The following is a 12,000-nucleotide window of genomic DNA, read 5'->3' as shown; positions in this document are numbered from 1 at the left end:
CTGTCACTTACAGTAGGTAGTAGAAATCTAAGAGAACCGACAGGTTTTGGACTAGTTCATCTCTTCATGGGGGATTCTCAGCAAGGCTCTTACTCTTTATAAAGACATTCCCTGGAAACAATTTATACAATGATGCTGGCCAGTAGAGATGTGGCGAACTGTTCGCCCGGCGAACATCTCTGGAGGTTTTACTACTTCCGGGTCGCTCTGACCCGGAGTAGTACGCCTGCGCTGCCCGGCGGAGCGCGTCCTAGATCGCGCTCCTGTTGACGGGCACTTCCTGCGCATGTGCGTGACGTCATGAACGACGTCACACTCATGCGCGGTTCGGGAACCGTTCGCCACATCTACTGGCCAGCCTCCCTGCTCGATGCACACAGTGAATGGCAGTTACTCTTTCCAAATGCCAAAAATAAGTGCTTTTAAAAATGAACACCACCCTGGAAATCCCCTATGAGGAGATGGGCTAGTTCAAAACTTGTCGGTTCTGTCAGATTTCTACTACTTAATGTAAGTGACAGCAACATAGGAGAAAAGTAATGTATGGCTCATTTTACTCTGGAAGAAATGTTCTTCTAATTTGTAAGTGTTTACATGCATTTTCAAATTACGATTTTCGCGATAGTGGTCCTTTAGGCCTCTTGCACAGTAGGACGTTGCATTTCAGCGCGACGTTAAGGTTGCACAACGCGCCCCTAACGCAACGCATATAGACTTTAACTTGGAGGTTTTCTTTATGCGTCTGTTGGTGCGCCATATTCGTCGCACAGTGATGGAACGAAAACGGCGCATGCGTTACATTAAAAGAAAAAAAAATTGCTGAGCATGTGCAACACACAACGCAGCAGATTCATGCAGCACTTTCTAATAACGCTACACGTTAAACACAAACGCAACATGTGCACTGTGAATGTCGCACAGACTTATGGCCCATACTCATGGGCTACAAATGTCGCCGCAACCACGTGACGCGCGTGTGTTGCGGCGACAGGTCGCCCATGAGTATGAGGCGCGCACCCCGAACAGTCTCTCGTCGCTGCTGTCGCCAGGCGATTGGCGGCGGTCAATCGCATGGCGACAGTTGCCGCCGCAACTGACGCTAGTCCGCGTGTTTATGCGGACTAGCGACAGCAACATAATCTACGTCGCTTCCGGCGAGGGGGAGGAACGTCGACGACCACTTCTGTCGCTTCAGTAATCCCTCTTCCGCGTGTATATGCGGAGGGACCTGGCGAGGAACTGTCGCCGAACTTGTTGCGCACACGCTCCCGTGTGCTAGCAACAGGACAAAAAGTAGCCCGTGAGTATGGGCCATTAGTATTGCTGTGCGTAAACGTGACCGTACACTGGCCCGATTTGCGGCCGTTTCGACAGCAGATTCGATCCTGGGATCGAATCTGCTGCCAATCGTTCGCGGTAAACGCACCCGCCGATCGCGCCGTGCGGGAAATTACCCTCGATCGCCCGCAGGTAGGGAGCGCGTCGCTAGCGGCGGACAATCCGATCAGGTATACATTACCTGAAGCTGGCTCCCGGGCATCTTCTCCGCGCTGCACGGCTCTGTTCCGGCTCCATCCCGGCGCTTCCTGTGTCACTCCGTGACCAGGAAGTTCAAATAGAGGGCGCTCTATTTGAACTTCTGGTCAGGGAGTGACACAGGAAGCGCCGGGATGGAGCCAGAACAGAGCCGTGCAGCGCGGAGAAGATTCCCGGGAGCCAGCATCAGGTAATCTATACGGGGGGGCAGGAGTAGCTCAACAGATTGTGATCGGTTTCAGGCTGAAATCGATTCACAATCTGTTTGCAGTAAAGGCAGCCATACGATCCCTCTCAGATCGACCAGCTGACAGATCCCTATCTGATCGAATCTGATCAAATGGCAAATCGACCAGTGTATGGCTACCTTTAGTCTGCAATGAAACATTTTCTAACGTGCGACTTTAACGTTGCACTGTGAAAGAGGCCTCGTAGAAGTCAATGAGATGTAGAGAATGCTCAGTCAATGCAAATGTTAAAGAGAGCTTTACACAGATTTATGCAGCTTGAAAACGGATCAAATGCTGTTTCTGCAGCATTCGATGCAGAGTTATCAAGCTCCATAAACCTGCAAAAAATTAGCAAGTTAAGCGATACCACTCTGCAAGAATCGCGTAACGCCAACAGATCCGTTGCACCACACTACCTAGTTAAGTACCTGCTTTTTATTGCAGATTTGACGCATGCACATTTAGCAAGTAATTCTAAAAACAAAAAATTACAACCGATCCAGGAAGAGCAAGAAATTGAACTAATCAACAACAGGAACCGCAGATTAAATTGGCAAGCAACTAGTTAGCTGTTGGCTGCTTCATTACCATGGAGATCAACACTTCTTATGGAAACAGCATCAATTGTGGGGCAATGGCAATTCTGCATGATTTAAGCAGAACCCCGATCTTAATAGATATGGCAGCTTGCTCTTCTCTAAGAAAAATAGGATAACGTTTCTGAATATTCACAGATTGCTACCTTTATAGAATAGTTCAGCTACCTTATCAACAAGAACAACGATTCCAACTGTGACCACCTCCCTTGGAACCTAAAAATTCAGACAACCAGAAAATCTTTACTTTTAGCAAAAACTGTTGGTGACATTAACCTGAGTGTCATCAAAGCGCAAATATTTTCCAGAAGAAATTGTGCAACTATCCATTGAAATAAAAACAAACAACAAAAAAATAGCAACAGAAGGTAGTTATATTTAGCATCACTTACATTAGGGTTTTTCGGTCTCCTCTCCTAGTTGTTCTGGCTATAAAGCTATCTGGGTACTCTATATGTTTCAGGACAATCCAGGATTCCTCCCATCAGTGCTGCAGGCCTTGCAGCAAACTATGATCTACAGAGGCTGCACAGCATAAATCATCATTTTACTCGCCCAACAAGTCCCCAGACTGGGGATCCCTGCTGCACCACTGCAGAGCCACCAGCAAGGAGGTCCCTGGAACAAATCAGAAAGGCAAGGCTGCCCCTTCCCAGCCACCAACAAGTAAGATGAAGGAGATACTCACATTGGAAAGGTCCAGGAATCCCCACCATGCTTATATCCTGTTTGTGTAACAATGTAACCGATCTGCTCTCTGTTCCTCCTGCTAGGATGATCTCTTGACTGCTATCTCAAGGCTGAGAGCTTTCTGCTAGACTTGGAGGAAAGTCTGAGACTGAAACAGAGACGAGGGCTACAGGCAGAGCAAGGAGGAGGGGGAGGGTACTGGCTCTGGCCAAGCTTCCAAAAGACCCTCCCCCACTCTTAAAGGGCAACCACTCTCTTAAAGGACACCTCCCCCTCCTGCGTATCAGGTATCACATTCTGTTACATGGAATCTGGTGCAATGCAACTATCGGTAGATCACAGATGAATATATATATATATATATATATATATATATATATATATATATATATATATATATATATATATATATATATATATATATATATATATATTATTAGTGTTATATAATATCACATGTTGCACACTGAATAATATGAAGAAAAGCAACTAAATGACAGATGTTTTCTCATTATAAAGTGGCAGCAATTGATTTTGGTGAAACTAAGTCGGTTCTGATGGTCGGCTGCCGGCGTCCATCCATGTCATATAGCGCTGGGATCAACCACATCCCGCATTGAGATGAATGGCAGAGTTCATTTCAGACCGTTTATCGTTGATTGCCAGTGATTGCGCCAGCAGTCGATGAAGTTTTCCGAGCCGCATGTAGCTTCTAGCATTGTGTTTGTGGTTCCGTATCCCCCTCGCTCACAACGAAATGCGACAATGGAACTACAGGAATTGATGCCAAACGCTTTTCTGCTTGCCAGTCGCCCGTGGGCCTTGCTTATAAGGGAATAAGTATGGCAGCCTCCATATCCCTCTTGCTTCATTTGTCCTTTAACCCACATAACAAATCCTTCTAATAAATGTTGAGAGGTGTGTAGCCACTTAAGAAAATTATACTGTTTGAGTGAAGCCTGAGTCTTTACAGGGTGAATATTGTCCTTGAAATTCAGAAGAGTTGCAACAGTCAATACAGACCAACTCAAAACAATAAACAGCTAAGTTAGCTCATGAAAAGCACCTGCCAGTCATTGTTATGCTGTAACAGCAACCTTTATGTTAATCAGTAGTGTCCATTTAGGTGCTAAAATCACCATTCATCTGTGTCTTCTCTGCTGATCTAGTATCAAACTAAAGCTCCGTGCACACACTCAACCAAGGACACTCAGTACAAATGAGAAGACAAATGTAAGCAATAAAAAGATACGCCTTGACGTGCACACGTTAATAATACACACCGCACGACAAAACGAGCGACTTCCTTAAAAGACGTGTGTTTACCATATCGTTAAAGCTATAGAGCGACGTCCCTTCACCATAGTTGAGAATAGTACATAATAGCATAATCGTCCAGATTTGTGTGCACATTAACAGTTTGCAGTCATCTTCTCTCCATCTCTTCCAAAATCAATCCGAATTCCGGAACGATTCAACGTCTTCTTATCTGTCGTTTGCCATTTCTTATCTGTCGTCCGCACGTCTACACGTGAAGACTCGTTCAATTTTCCCAAAACGTTTGATTTTCGCTCACTATGAAGTTCAACGGCAGTTGAGCGTGTGTATGAGGCTTAAAGGGAACCTAAACTGAGAAGGATATGGATTTTTCCTTTTAAAATAATACCAGTTGCCTGAATCGCCTGCTGATCCTGTGTCTCTAATACTTTTAGCCACAGCCCCTGAACAAGCGTGCAGATCAGGTGCTCTGACTGAAGTCAGACTGGATTAGCTGCATGCTTGTTTCAGGGTGTGATTCAGCCACTATTGCAGTCACAGAGATCAGCTGGACTGCCAGGCAACTGGTATTGTTTAACAGGAAACATCCATATCACTCTCAGTTAAGGTTCCCTTTAAGACCCAAGTATTCTCAAATCCTCATAAATGCAATATTCAAGCCACTGTTGGTTGTCTTTGCTCAGGATGTCCTGCAAACACGGTGCACTAATGCATTTTGATAGCGTTCCACTTTAGATTAACATTTCCTTTTATGATTTGAAATGTATTGGAAGCAGCTGAATGTCACTGGAGTAAATAACCATCCCATGGCAGTGATTGCACACGTGTCTGGACCTCCTGGGGACATGTCCTCTGCTGGCTGTCACATTGTGTGTCCATCAAGTATTTGGTGTCAGCTGGGCAGGTGGCAGGCTGAAGGCCACTTGACTGCTTGTGGGGGCAGAGGAGTGTGTGCCTTTTACTGGCTGGATGCCCAATTTACATTTACATGTGTCCTTCTCAGTACATATGGAGAAAAAAAGTGTGTGTGCACGCATTGTAATCCGACAAACTCGGCCTCTGATTCCAGCTCTGAGGAACCTACAAGGAAGAAAGTAGTTGGCAAACCTGCCTTGAAACAACCAGAGGGTGAACAAGGATGCGCAGGGGCCCCTATAGGTGGAGGGGAGGGAGAAAACGTGGGCAAATACCAGGACAAGAAAGTGACCTGGAAGAACAACACCCATGGCAGGGGAGTTCCACCTATTCACCTGAATTTGAGCCAATGAGGGAGGAGCCAGAAACTAAGAAACCTTTCAGACCGTGTAAATCCACGAGAGTTCCTCAGTGTCCCCGGCTCAGCTGTGGAACATTTCCAAAGCTGCAGATTCTGAAGAGGAAACATTAGGTTTGGCTGTCGGATATATATGGACCTGCATGTCACTCTGAACTTTAAGGTCATAGGACACAGAGGTGTATCGAGAGGGGTGCAGGCATGGCTCATGCCATGGACACCACAGCACTATGGGCGCCATGCCTGTTCCTGTGCTGCACCCCCATGCCTGCTTCTGTGCTGCACTGTCATGCCTGCCCCTGTGCTGCAACCCCATGCCTGCCCATCACTCAGACCTCAGATAAGATTAATTCTGTTATCTGGGGAACATGGCTACTTAACTTATGTATATAGAGATATTTCCAAAAAGGTAACCTCAGCAATATACCAAGCCAAAGAACACAGGCGACCATAACACATGTACGCGAGAAAGGATGCTGTTTTTGGGAGGGGGCTCTCCCTGGGGTGCGCAATTTCAGTGTTTGCATAGGTGCTAAATTACCCAGATACGTCCCTGATGGGACAAACCCAAATTGGTAATTTAAAAAAAGCAGATGAAGGTGGGAACCTGGTAATGATGTCCAGATCTTATTAGAAAAAGCTTTCAAGGGATCCAGGTTTCCACTACAAAAATCTTTTAAATACTCTATTATGTTGAGGAGTTCAACTTGGTTGGTTATCTAGCAGTCTGGGTGAGGGCCTGCTTCCACCTTTCTCCAGGAGGCCGGTCTGGAACGTCCTGCCAAAAGTCCATAAATGTTTGGAGAGGCCTTCAGGGTGCCCAATAGTGTCAGCCAGGGGTGCACTCATGGAACCATTGTCCAAATATCTGTATTATGTCATGTGACCCCTTCTGGAAAAAATATCCTTCCTACCTGGACATCCTGAAAAAAACTGCACCTGATGGAATGGTGTGGGGAATACAGATTGGCCTCGGTAGATGTGCAAAACCGATATATATACTCCAAGAACTGGGGGTGCAGGTGGTCAAGGAGTTTGTGATTAATGTTGGTTAGGATGAAGAATGAGCAACATATATTGGGGATTGGCTGTGTTTTATTTTATCACATAATTGCATTCTTGTGTCCGGATCGCTGATATAGGCAGGCCTCTGGCATGGCGATGGGGACTTCTGTTGCCAACACCTTTGATAACATCTTTGTTTGCAACAAAGTAACGACCATGGCCTGAGATTCTTGGCTCGGGGGTACCCACTTCTATTGGTAATGTGTGCTTTTAAAAATAAGCCAATGCCCGATCAAGAGAGGAGCTCTTTGAGACATGGGGTAAAAAGAGGAAAAAAAGAAAGCAGTAAAGCACAAACTGCCAATGTCTCCTTTATGTTTGACTACTCCCCCTGGCCAAAAAAGTCTGTATGTTGATCCATAAAAATTACGGCGACTTAAGAGAGGCCTCTGATTTGAGAAAGGTGACCGCTAACAAACTTTTTGTGACCTTCCACAAGGCCAAAACTATTGGGGATTTGATAGTTAGAAGTGAATGCAGGCAACAGAGGTAAAGGGACTGGCTGACTCATTCATTCACGACCGACGGGGGATTTTAAATGTGGCAATTGCAACCAATGCGCCCAATTCATGCCAGGGAAACGGATCACACAGGAAGGTGAACTCTTAATTAATTTTATTCACTTTTGGTCGAAGTTTGTAGTGTATGCAATCCTCTGCCCTTGTAATCTGTTTTACATTGGCATGACAACACGCCAACCATGTACAAAATCTCAGGAACATACGCCAACCACGCACAAGATCTCAGGAACATGTAAATTCTTTAAAAGCTAAAAAAGCAGGACACCTGATTAAATATACTGTTTATCTGAAGAATATGGAGGTATGAACGCCATATTAAGATTCAGAGGTCTTAAAGCGGAACTGTAGATCCAAATTAAACACATTGTTTCACTCACCTGGGGCTTCTGCAAGCCCCCAGCAGCTGTCATGTCCCGCGCCGAGTCTCCACGAGTCTCCATTCCCCCGCCGCCACTACGTTGCGTACCTCAACTTGTAAGTCGAGGCCAGCGCAGCCCTGCCAAGCGTATCCTTTCTTCGCGTTCCCCTCTGTAATAGCAAGGAACGCGAAAAAGGATACACGTGGCCAGAGCCGCGCAAGCGCTGTGGCCCGGTGGCGAAACCGAAAGTAGCTGGCGGCGGGAGAACGGAGGCTCGTCGAGGAGCGGCGCGGGACAGGACTGCTGCTGGGGGCTTGGGGAAACCCCAGAAACAATGTGTTTCATGTGTATCTACAATTCCGCTTTAAGATGAACACCCCTCAGAGAGAAGGTGATTGTGAAAGGTTGCTGAGGCCGAGGCAAGTAAAAATGACACCGTGCGGTCGAGGACATTTGGGCGTCACTATAACCGTAATGGGAATTGCGGCTATAACAGCGCTCAGTGAGTTATTTGAGCGCCGGAAAAATACGGAGCCCAAATTCTGATAAATACAGTGCAATCATGCATGCGCATAAGACCCAGACTGGACGCAATTGAGCTGTTACTGGGGCTGATCGCGGCTTAACGGCAGACTGCATGAGGACGGCGTGGGACTCAGACGAGCTTATGCTGCAGGTGAGTATCAAATCTTTAGTTTGTTTGATCTCTGGTACACATTAACCCCACTGGGAAATTTGCCACAGCAAGGTGCGATCTTTTTTGGCTTCACCATGCGCCCAAATTTCCTGGCACCCTTTTTACGCACTGTGTATGTGTATATGCGCTGAGACAGGAGAATGCTAGGTTAATTTCACTGAGAAAAGCTTATGGACGTCTGGGCCTCAATTAAAGAAATGACAGAGTAACCAAGCAGCTCAGGGTGACCCAAACTACTAGGAATGTATAGGGGGATAAAAGGAACCAAAAAGCCCTCCTACTAAAAAAGCAAAGCTTGGTATAATTGCCTTCTTAAAACAGAAGGAAATTTGCAATAATTCAGTTATAAGTGAACATTTGTGGTTACCCACAATGCACAATGAAAGAAATGAGTTACTGGTACATTGCTTCAATTGCCACCATCCGATTCAATCATTATTATCGAATAGGCTTAACTGTTCTTGATAGACCTCTGTTTATTGCCTAGCCTTGCAGTAGTATTATTGTTTTTAAATGTGCTGTCTATCTATTTACACTGTTTCTTTATTTGTTTTTTCACAGGGGGAACGCGGCTCAAGATGGGCGTGTACTATCGCCAAGACGAGTGCTTAGCAGACGCTACCACGCAATGCACGGCCTCTACATGGATTCCGACATGCCGCATTGCCATGGTTACCACGCTCCTCCTTGTATTTGCACATATGACTGGCCCTGGACTCGCTGTGCAGGAATTGGGTGAAAGCCTGGGACCACGATTGGCTGTTGCAGCTGATAGGTGTACCTGGAATGGGCGTGTCCAGTCCCTTCCCGCTACTCAGCATCCTCTTGGGCGTTTCACAGCAAAACAGCATGACGAGGGGGTAAGTCAATGTAACTATATTCATTACATATAGTGGGGGTACCTGTCTGTAATATAACCTTTGGCCTCTGACGAAGCAGAGAGACCCTTGAAATGGCTGCCAGGCCACTTGCTTGCACTTTGTATTGCCATACTGCAGGTACCTGAGGGTATAAATTAGCATTGAAGAAAAACTCAGCACTGGTGCACAGCTTTATACACTATTTGATTGTTGTATTGGAATTGTTGTTGATGGAGAGCACAGTGCAGCTTCTGATCCATTGTGAGTTTGACCAACCCACATTGTGTGCCAGCCACCGCTGCATTTCTCTTGTAAGGATCCAACTGGAGGGTATTGGCAGGCCCCCTAGACCAACTTTCTGCCTCCTATTTCCCTTCTATGTGTAGACCCTCTTCTGTGTGCTGAGCCCCACCTCCATCATGTGTAATATCCCTAATATAGCAGTCCCTTCCATGTACAGCCCTATGGATGGGAGCTCACCCATACCTCCGAATGTTTTGAGATGAGAAACAGGGTCACTTAACCCATTCGCGTTCCGTCGTTTTCACTTGAGAAATGTTCACTTCCCATTCATTAGCCTATAACTTTATCACTACTTATCACAATGAACTGATCTATATCTTGTTTTTTCCGCCACCAATTAGGCTTTCTTTGGGGGTACATTTTGCTAAGAGCCACTTTACTGTAAATGCATTTTAACAGGAAGAATAAGAAAAAAACAGAAAAAATTCATTATTTCTCAGTTTTCAGCCATTATAGTTTTAAAATAATACATGCCTCCATAATTAAAACTCACGTATTGTATTTGCCCATATGTCCCGGTTATTACACCGTTAAAATTATGTCCCTATCACAATGTATGGCGACAATATTTTATTTGGAAATAAATGTGCATTTTTTCCGTTTTGCATCCATCACTATTTACAAGTTTAACCACTTTACCCCCGCCCGTACGAATTTCTCCGTCCCTTTTTCCATCCTTTAACCCCCAGGGACGGAGAAATCCGTACTTTACGCACTCCCGCCGCTGCCCGCGCTCCCGCTCGTAAACACGACGCCCGCCGCCGCCCGCTCGCCCGGAGATCAATGAACGGGAAAATCCATTCCCGTTCGTTGATCTAAGCCCCGCAATGATCCGCTGCTCTCCGATGGGCAGCGCGATCATTGTGAAATAAAACAAACACTCACAGCCTCCTAGTACTTCCTGCGAGCGTCCGGAAGGAAACAAAAAGTTACTGTTGCCATCTTGTGGCCAAATGGTAAAACTACACCCTAAGCATTTTTTACATAGAAATAAATTAGTGTTACACAAAAAATTAACTCATTACCTCCCACACTCCCCATGTTTTTTTTGTTGTTTTTTTTGTAATTAAAAAAAAATAAAAAATTTACAATTAAAAAAAATACATAAATAGTTACCTTAGGGACTGAACTTTTTAAATATTCATGTCAAGAGGGTATAACACTGTTACTTTATAAACTATGGGCTTGTAATTAGGGATGGACGCAAAACCGAAAAAAATGCACCTTTATTTCCAAATAAAATATTGGCGCCAAACATTGTGATAGGGACATAATTCTAAGGGTTTTATAACCGGGACAAAAGGGCAAATCAATTTCATGGGTTTTAATTACAGTAACATGCATTATTTAAAAACTATAATGGCCGAAAACTGAAAAAAAATTTTCCCCACATTTTTCCTATTTTCCCATTAAAACACATTTAGAATAAAATAATTCTTGGCATAATGTCCCAGCTAAAGAAAGCCTAATTGGTGGCAGAAAAAACAAGATATAGTTCATTTTGTTGCGATAAGTAATGATAAAGTTATAGACGAATGAATGGAAGGAGCGCTGAAAGGTGAAAATTGCTCTGGTGCTCAGGGGGTAAAGTGGTGAAGTGGTTAAAATAAAAAAAATATAGAAATATTTCATCTTTAAATTGATATTTAAAAAGTTTAGACCCTTAGGTAAATATTTACATGTTTTTTTTTTATTGCAATGTTTTTTTTTTGTTTTTTTATATTAAACATTTTATTTGGGTAGTTTTGGGGGGGGGTGGGAGGTAAACAATAGGTTTATAATGTAAATGTGTGATTTTTTTTTTTTTTTTTTACTTTTAGTTGTAGTATTACTTTTTGGCCACAAGATGGCGGCCATGAGTTTGTTTACATGATGTCACTCTAAGCGTAACACACGCTTAGAACGACGCATGGGGGAGGTAACAGCCAGAAAAGGTGCAGCTTCCGAGAGAAGCTGTAGCTTTTTCAGCGGGGGAGAGGAATCAGTGATCGGGCACCATAGCCCGATTCACTGATTGCTTGGCTAACGAACCGCGGGCCGGGAGAGCGCGCATGCACGGTCGGCCGCGGTAGCGCGCATGGTTCCTGGACGTAGTTTCTACGTCCAGGAACCAAAATAGGTTAAGAAACACCCTTGCCATGCCCCTAATCACGCCCCCGGCACAGCCCTAGCTGCACATACCATACGATTTTATAAGAAAAATAGGGTGTTTTATTATTCAAACCACACTGGTCCTTTCTATCCTGGTTCATTTTCTTTCATTTTAACATTTAAAAATAAGAAATCTATCAATTTTAATTTTCAAAGTATTTTATTGAGAAAAGTTCAACATGAAGGAAAAACAGTCATAATAACCTGTATTACCAGATCACTTATATCACAGTTGTGGCTATTATTGTTAGACAGGTACAGGTATAAAATGGTGTATAAGTGATATACATTTGTTTCTTTGACAAAAGAAACTAATAAACAGGAAAATCCATTTATAAAATAGGGAACAAAACCGAACAAAAGAAGTAGAGAATTGTTGTTTTGGGAAATCAAAGTGATCTTGACTTTAAATTAGACCTTAGAGTAATCCTGGTACCCTAG

The 12,000-nt window shown here is 44.3% G+C and overlaps 1 long non-coding RNA gene across 1 annotated transcript in view; it reads left to right on the top strand.

Annotated features, from left to right (window-relative positions):
* Window positions 1-8,811: 8,811 nt before the first annotated feature.
* The window catches only part of LOC137541776 (uncharacterized), a 126,020-nt gene continuing 122,831 nt past the window's right edge, over window positions 8,812-12,000 (top strand). The window contains exon 1 of the long non-coding RNA XR_011025264.1: window positions 8,812-9,105. This is a non-coding gene — a long non-coding RNA (uncharacterized lncRNA). The remainder of the gene's footprint in view (window positions 9,106-12,000) is intronic.

This window comes from Hyperolius riggenbachi, chromosome 12 (genome assembly GCF_040937935.1).
Source record: "Hyperolius riggenbachi isolate aHypRig1 chromosome 12, aHypRig1.pri, whole genome shotgun sequence".
In the NCBI taxonomy this organism is placed as follows: domain Eukaryota; kingdom Metazoa; phylum Chordata; class Amphibia; order Anura; family Hyperoliidae; genus Hyperolius; species Hyperolius riggenbachi.
Note: the sequence above shows the minus strand (reverse complement) of the source record. Positions and strands in the feature narration are given on the sequence as shown.